Source organism: Podarcis cretensis, assembly GCF_951804945.1.
Source record: "Podarcis cretensis genome assembly, chromosome: Z".
Taxonomy (NCBI): domain Eukaryota; kingdom Metazoa; phylum Chordata; class Lepidosauria; order Squamata; family Lacertidae; genus Podarcis; species Podarcis cretensis.
In genome coordinates, this window is record NC_137184.1 from 4,550,143 (window position 1) to 4,557,599 (window position 7,457).

General features: G+C 42.6%; 1 long non-coding RNA gene across 1 annotated transcript; it reads left to right on the forward strand.

The window, feature by feature from the left end:
* Positions 1-3,805: 3,805 nt before the first annotated feature.
* LOC307207985 lies at positions 3,806-5,389 on the forward strand. Its single transcript, XR_013834919.1, has 2 exons — positions 3,806-3,895; positions 5,255-5,389. It is a non-coding gene; the product is annotated as an uncharacterized lncRNA (long non-coding RNA).
* Positions 5,390-7,457: the final 2,068 nt, after the last annotated feature.

Below are 7,457 nucleotides of genomic sequence, written 5' to 3' on the forward strand. Positions count from 1 at the left end.
CTTAACACCAATTCAGTTATTGCGTATGTAACTATTATAGAAATTCCAATTTTGGTTGGAATTTTGAATTTCTCTAATCGTTTCTATAAGAGAAAATTATGTGAAAATGATATATCGTTGGTATCTAACACCAAGTAAACTGGCAAAAATGTATAAATCTAAATCAAACAAATGTTGGAAATGTAAAGAGAAAGAAGGTTCTTTTTATCATATGTGGTGGTCTTGTAGTAAGGTTAAAGCTTACTGGGAAATGATATATAATGAATTGAAAAGGATGTTCAAAATAACCTTTGTAAAAAAACAAGAAGCTTTTCTATGGGGAATTATAGGGACAGAACCACCTAAACCATATAGAAATTTATTTATGTATGCTACTACAACAGCAAGAATGCTACTCACTCCAAAATGGAAAGAAGCAGAAGTCCCAGAAAATGAAGAATGGATACAAAAACTTATGGAATGTGCAGAAATGTCAAAACTCACTGGAAGAATAAGAAATCAAGATAACAAACTTTTTATAAAAGAATGGAAATGGTTTATTGAATATTTACAGATAAATTGCAAACAGATAAAAACACTGGCAGGATTCTTGTAATAATCTGCAGTTTCATAAAAGTTTATATTTAAAGTAGATAATTAAATGAGCAAATTAAATGAATTTGAATATGCAGAAGATGTTAAAAAATGAACCCAAAAAGAGGGGGAAGGAAGTAAAAAATTGAAATGTTAAAATGCTTGTAAAATTAATGAAATGTATAAATTTGAAAATTATATCTAAATACCTAGGAAAAAAGAGAAGAAAAAGGATGAGTTCTGGGTCTAGGAAGGTGCCCCTTTGTGGTCCACTGGGATGTGTCCTAAAGAACTGGTCCATTGTGGTGGGAGGGCTGGGGGGCAACTTGACCAAGCAAAAATTAAGGCAATTTTGCCAGCAGGAATGGCATCTTTATGACCTCAGAGAACTTGTTGTTTGGCCAGAATTTGGATTGATAGATCGCGGCATTATTTTGAAATTTTTGGAGTTCCTTAGGAACACTGGGAAATGGGATGAACATGACTATGGAGAACTGTTTGATGATTTGACGTTGAAACCTGTTTTGATGAAGCCTTGTAAGTTTCTGTCAGTCTTAGAAATGGCTCCTCTGCATAAACCCTGTGCCCCCGCACTCGGTACTTTCTGATCCTGAAGAATATGACCCTCCCCCTTATGTGTCTCACCCCAGTCCTGTCCCTGTTGATGCCACTCTTGTTCACCCTGACCTGGCGCCAACCCCAATTCAAGATGCACCCTCAGGCAGAACGTCCCCATATCAGACTCGCTCATTGGTTTGGTCTCAGCATCCTGAGGTCCCTGGGAGCAGAGGGAGGACAACCCAACAGGGATCCTTTGGGTGTCCCCTGGTCAAGCTGAGGGAATTTAGTGCTGTAGGTGGAGAAACTGAGCTAGGGGAGGCCAATGAGGTTGAAATCTCCCTGCTGGATTGAAGTATAGAGGATTTGAGCAGAGGCCTTGCTAATCTGGCTCGCATCCACATGGGTGGGCACCCCCCCCACCATTCTCTCATCTGCAAAGGAGGAGCAGGAGGAGCAGAGCTCACCTTGAGCACTGCCTCTAATGGATATTCTAACTTTTAAGCTCCAAGCCAGGGCAAGAGGCAACAACAGCAGTTCCCACCTCTTCCTTGCAGACTCACCCCAGGGCATCAGGGCACACTCACTGCAAGAGGGGCCCTAACTTGTAGGCAGGCAAGTTTTAGAGACACTCATTCAGGGGCCTGCATCTCTACCTGGTGCTGGTGGTGCAGCAGCAGCCTGGCCTTAGGAGAGCCTCATTTGGTAAAGTTGCATAGGCTGTTCCCGCCAAAGGTTGTCCCGCTGACCAGCCTCTCTCTGCCTGGACACCATAGCTAGCTTGTAGGGTGCCTGCCTGGCCTTTTAAACAGCCCCTGAATGAGGAGCTCACAATGCCTCCCTTAGCTACTCACTGAGGTCACAGAGCCTGTTCTGCTGACCAGCATCCACCTCTCTGCCTGGACACAGAGCACAGCTAGGTCAGGGAGGGAGCCAGCCAGCCTTTATAGACAGGTGAGAAAGGGGCTCCTTCTATAGGAGGGGAAGGCAGCCCAGTGTGTAGCCTCTCTTGCAGAACTTGTGATTTCTTCTTAGGATATGATACATTCTGCATTCTTGTACAATAGACATGGAGAGCAGTGCAGGTAACGTGAAGATAAGTAGCTGTTTGGAAGCTATCTTTTTTATCTTCAGTTTAGTTTTAGGTCTGATTTTAGGAGGGCCACAGAGTCATAAGTTACTTCTAACTTCTTCATATTCTTTTGGCATCCAGGATAACTTGACATTTCTTATCTCGCTGGGGATGACAATTTTATAAGCCCAGCAGTACTCAGGGGATAAACACCTTGGTTGGTTTGTTGAGGAGGTAATATTTGCTCTGGTGGCTTTTGTCATGCCACACTGCCTCAAAGCTGTGTTCCTTGTCCTCCTTGATGCCTTTATAGCATTGGTGAGTGAGGTTCGGGACATGCAGTAGGTGCCTCACAACACAGCCCCTCTCACTTCCTGGGCCACAACCTTCAACAGGAAGGAGTGATGAAAAGACCACCTGTGCCCCAAGGCTCGTCAGCTCCATGCCCAGAGTCTCATTGTTGTTGTTTAGTCATTTAGTCATGTCTGACTCTTCATGACCCCATGGACCAGAGCACGCCAGGCACTTCTGTCTTCCACTGCCTCCCGCAGTTTGGTCAAACTCATGCTGGTAGCTTCGAGAACACTATCCAACCATCTCGTCCTCTGTCGCCCCCTTCTCCTTGTGCCCTCCATCTTTCCCAACATCAGGGTCTTTTCCAGGGAGTCTTCTCTTCTCATGAGGTGGCCAAAGTCTTGGAGCCTCAGCTTCAGGATCTGTCCTTCCAGTGAGCACTCAGGGCTGATTTCCTTAAGAATGGATAGGTTTGATCTTCTTGCAGTCCATGGGACTCTCAAGAGTCTCCTCCAGCACCATAATTCAAAAGCATCAATTCTTTGGCGATCAGCCTTCTTTATGGTCCAGCTCTCACTTCCATACATCATTACTGGGAAAACCATAGCTTTTACTATATGGACCTTTGTTGGCAAGCTGTTGTCTCTCCCAGAGTCTCATAGTCCCTTGCTATACATTAAAGGCTGTGTGTGGCAGTATCATTTGTACCCACATGAATCTGAAGGAGGGATAGTGCTCAGTGGGCTTGATAACACTTGGCAACTTCTCTACCACATCGTCAATCTTTGCACCTGGAAGACAGCACACCTCCTGGGACATCCTGTTTCCTCTGGACACTGCTGCCTCTGTTCCCCTCAGTTGGGAGACACCTATCACCACCACTCGTCTCCTCCTCCTCTGGGGAGGGCAGGAATCATTCGATGTGCTGTGCCTTCCATAGCCTGCTTGGAGTGTTCTAAGGTCTGCACCTGCTGCTCTTGAGTCTTCCCCTCTTGTCTATTGGAGCTTATTTTGATATCATGGGGATAAGTTACAAAGGCAGGAATCGTATGGTTTGAGTACTTCCTGCAACTTCCTCTCGGCTGGCAATCTCCAGAGTGCAATTCTCTTTTTCCAACATCGTCTCCATGGAAGATAGTAACAAACTCCAAAGGAAAATTCAGGTGACTATGTTTAAAAATGTGTAGGGAGCATTTGTGAAGATGAATGGTCAACCAGGGTGAACTGATCACCCTTTTCTCACCCCTGGGCTGCTCTTCCATCTTCCATGATGACATCATCTGATTCTGAAATTCTCCTAGCCCCCTCCTCACATTCTGCAGGGTTACTGTAGAGACAGCAAGAAACAACTTTGTATCATCGCTATTCCATTGCCCACTTCTTACCGGACGTTGTTCAGTAAGTGTGCTCTCAGATTAGATAATTGTGGTTTTTGTGTCAGCATTCCTATCAACATGGCAGGTAAGAAATTGTGCTATCTAGATGTTCACCTGTTCTGCTTCATTGTCCCATGAAGCAGACAGAGAAGCCAGCTGAGAAGATAAGGATTTATAGCCGGGGAATGGATGAAATCTTTGGACAACTTAGAGACAGTAACATACATGCAAGTAGATGCTGTGATAGATGGCAAGAGAAAAGGGAGAAAGGCAGATTCCTTTAAAAAGCCACCCCAGTTAGTCAAGGTCCCAGTACCCCCCATGGGGCTTAGATAAGCCATGACTAAGGCCCATTCAATGGCCTTCAGTGGGACTTACTCTTGAATATATATTTCACTAGATGTGCCAATAAAATCTGAGGCTTCTTCAAAATTACATATTTATTTTCAGTACTACTGTCCACCTACATTGCATTTTGTAGAACAATGTACATTGCACTTGTCCAAAGCAGCTTACGAACCAAGAGTTTCTAGGGAGCAACAACACAAAATATCAGTTTGGGAGGAAAAGCAGTAGACAAATAAGTAAATATCCATAAATGATCCCCATTGATTCAGAACCAAAAGCAGTTTGGTTAGATTCCGCTCTGGTGTGAGAGCCTGAAATAGCAATTGTTCTTTAGATGAATGATGATCTTTGTTGCTGTTATAACCCCTATAATCCCCTATTGTAGAAACAGGTGAGCTTAACAGGTATAAGATTTAGCCGGTGCCTAAATCTTTAGCCAGGGTGGGCCTCTACCATTGTGGAACCTTAGCCCCCATTCCACAGGAACAGAGGAACCCCACTGTCCAGATTGGGGGCTCTGTCCCTATGCTATCAGCTGCAAACAAGGAAATGTTTCTGGTCCTCCAGCAGGTAGAACCCCAAACCACCCTGGGACCTCCTCGTACAGGAGTGGTTGCAAACAGAAATGAACAAAATTCAGGCCTCTTTGCAGAGGATATAATTTTATGCACCTCTAATCCTATCAAAGCAGGCAAAATACTATGTACAGAGTTGGAACAGTTCTCCAGGGTCTCAGGATTGCAAAAAAAACTTTTAAGAAAGCAGAGGTAATGCTTTTTCATATACCACCCCATTCATATACAACAGGCTTTTACAGCAATGTTGAAGATTCCAATAGCTAGGAAAAGTTCTAGATATCTGGGGATGCAAATTACCCAAAATTTGAACAAAGAAGTTGTATCGGTTTAATTATAGTACGGTTTGGAAAGCTCTAAATATGGATATAGTACGTTGGAATAAATGAAGACTCTCCATTATGGAGAAACTAGTTGAATTGAAAATAATGATTGTACCTCCATTTCTTTTCTTCCAGACTTGGGTGAATGCCTGAGATGGAGAAGAACCCTGAAACCTATCCCTGAGGATTTCCAAAAAAGCCCGCCCACCCGTGGGAAGAAAGATAGTGGAGACCTGGCCATAAAGGGGATAGGCATACCTAACCCCCCAAAATGAGAACCCCATAAGGAAAAAAAAGGAAAGCCCCCAAAAGAAGCCCCAAAAGTGGAGAAAGGGGGCATTGGAGGAAACAAAATAACCCTTGAGGAAAGGCCTAAAAAACACTCCAAAAGCTTCTTTTGGCTGGCACCCTCTCCCCAGCCCCCCTCCCTGCTGAAGCCAGCAGCCCAATTTGGGCAGAGGCTGGCACATTCTCCCTGCTCACCCATGTTGATTACCCTGAGCCATTTGCAGGACCATCTGGCTCGCATCTGGCTGCTGTTGGGGTGACCTGTGAAAGTGGCCAAGAGTACCACTATTCCTACAAACAGTCAGAAATGAAATTCAGGAGCATGTCATCCCCTGGCTCAATGTTTGTGTTTCCTCTGGAGGCTCCATGTATATTTCATCTCCTGATGGGATGGGATGGAGGTTTTACTTCAGAGTGATTTTTTTTAGGTCTTTCCTGGAAGGTTATTTTGTTCCCTCGGATGCCCCCTTTCTCTATCTTTTTGGCCTTGTAGAATTTTATCTTTGGGGGGTTCTCTTTATTGGGGTTAGGTGTGCCAGGTCTTCTCTATCTACCCTCCCACGGGCAGGCTAGCTTTTTCTGAATAGGTTCCAGGGTCCTTCTCCCTTTCCCTCATTTCTTTTTTTAAAAAATTGTCATTAAAGAATTATTAGTTTTCAAAAATACGTGTATTGTCTCTTTTTTCAAGTTGCGGTTTCTACAGATCACTTTCATTTGTTATGAGGCATTAGTGTTGCATGCAGTGTTGGGTTAGGAAGAAAAGGGGGAAAGAGGTGGAGGCAATGGTGAGTGGGGCGGGGTGGCAATGCTTCTATTCTTCTACTTAGTGTATGTGTGGGGTTTTGTGTAAGTGTCACTTGTGTGGGTTCTCTTACTATTAAAATGTATAAATCTAAATCAAACAAGTGTTGGAAATGTAAAGAGAAAGAAGGTTCTTTTTATGTGGTGGTCTTGTAGTAAGGTTAAAGCTTACTGGGAAATGATATATAATGAATTGAAAAGGATATTCAAAATAATTTTTAATTAAAAAAATCCCCAGAAGCTTTTCTTGGGAGAATTATAGGGAAAGAACTACCTAAATTGCATAGAAATTTATGTATGCTACTACAACAGCAAGAATGTTACTTGCCCCAAAATGGAAAGAAGTAGAAGTCTCAGTAAAGGAAGAATGGATACAAAAACTTATGGAATATGCAGAAATGGCAAAACTTTCCAGAAGGATAAGAAATCAAGATAACAATTTTTTTATAAAAGAATGGAAATGGTTTATTTACAGATAAATTGTAAACAGATAAAAACATTAGCAGGATTATTGTAATGACCTGCAGTTTTATAAGAGTATATATTTACAGTAGATAATTAAATGAACAAGTTAAATGAATTTCGATATGCAGAAGATATTAAAAAATAAATTTAAGGAACCACAGAAAGAGGGGGAAGGAAGTCAAATTTTGAAATGTTAAATGGATTGTAAAACTAATGAAATGTATAAATTTGAAAAGTATAAATAAAGAACTATTTCCCCCCAATTTGATGTTTTATAACTCTTATTTTGGAAAAGCGATGTTTGCTGTTCTTATTGTAAAAAATAATAATTAATAAAACACTTAAATAAAAATTAATATAAAAAAAGAAAAATAGGCCTTTGGTGGTGAATGTGATGCCCACCAGAACTTTGCTGGATTCTAACTCCTAACATCCCTGACCATTGACTATGTTGGCTGGGGCAGATTGTTGGCATACAGCAATACATAGAGAGTGTGAGTTTTGCTACCCCTAGAGCAGTCAATACTGGACTTGATCACAGGTGGGGAACATTTTAAGCATAAGGGCCAGATTTCCTTCTGGGCAACCTTCCAGGGGTCACATGCCAATGCTGAACAAAGCCAGAGGCCAGAGCCGGCCCACGTCAATTTTGGCGCCTGAGGTGAACCAGAAGATGGTGCTCCCCTCCCTGTCATTAAAGAGGTGTGGGTGAAGATCTACATCATAAGCAAGGGGGTGGGAATAAAAATCTACATTGGCATCTGCTGCCCCTGAGAATCCAGCT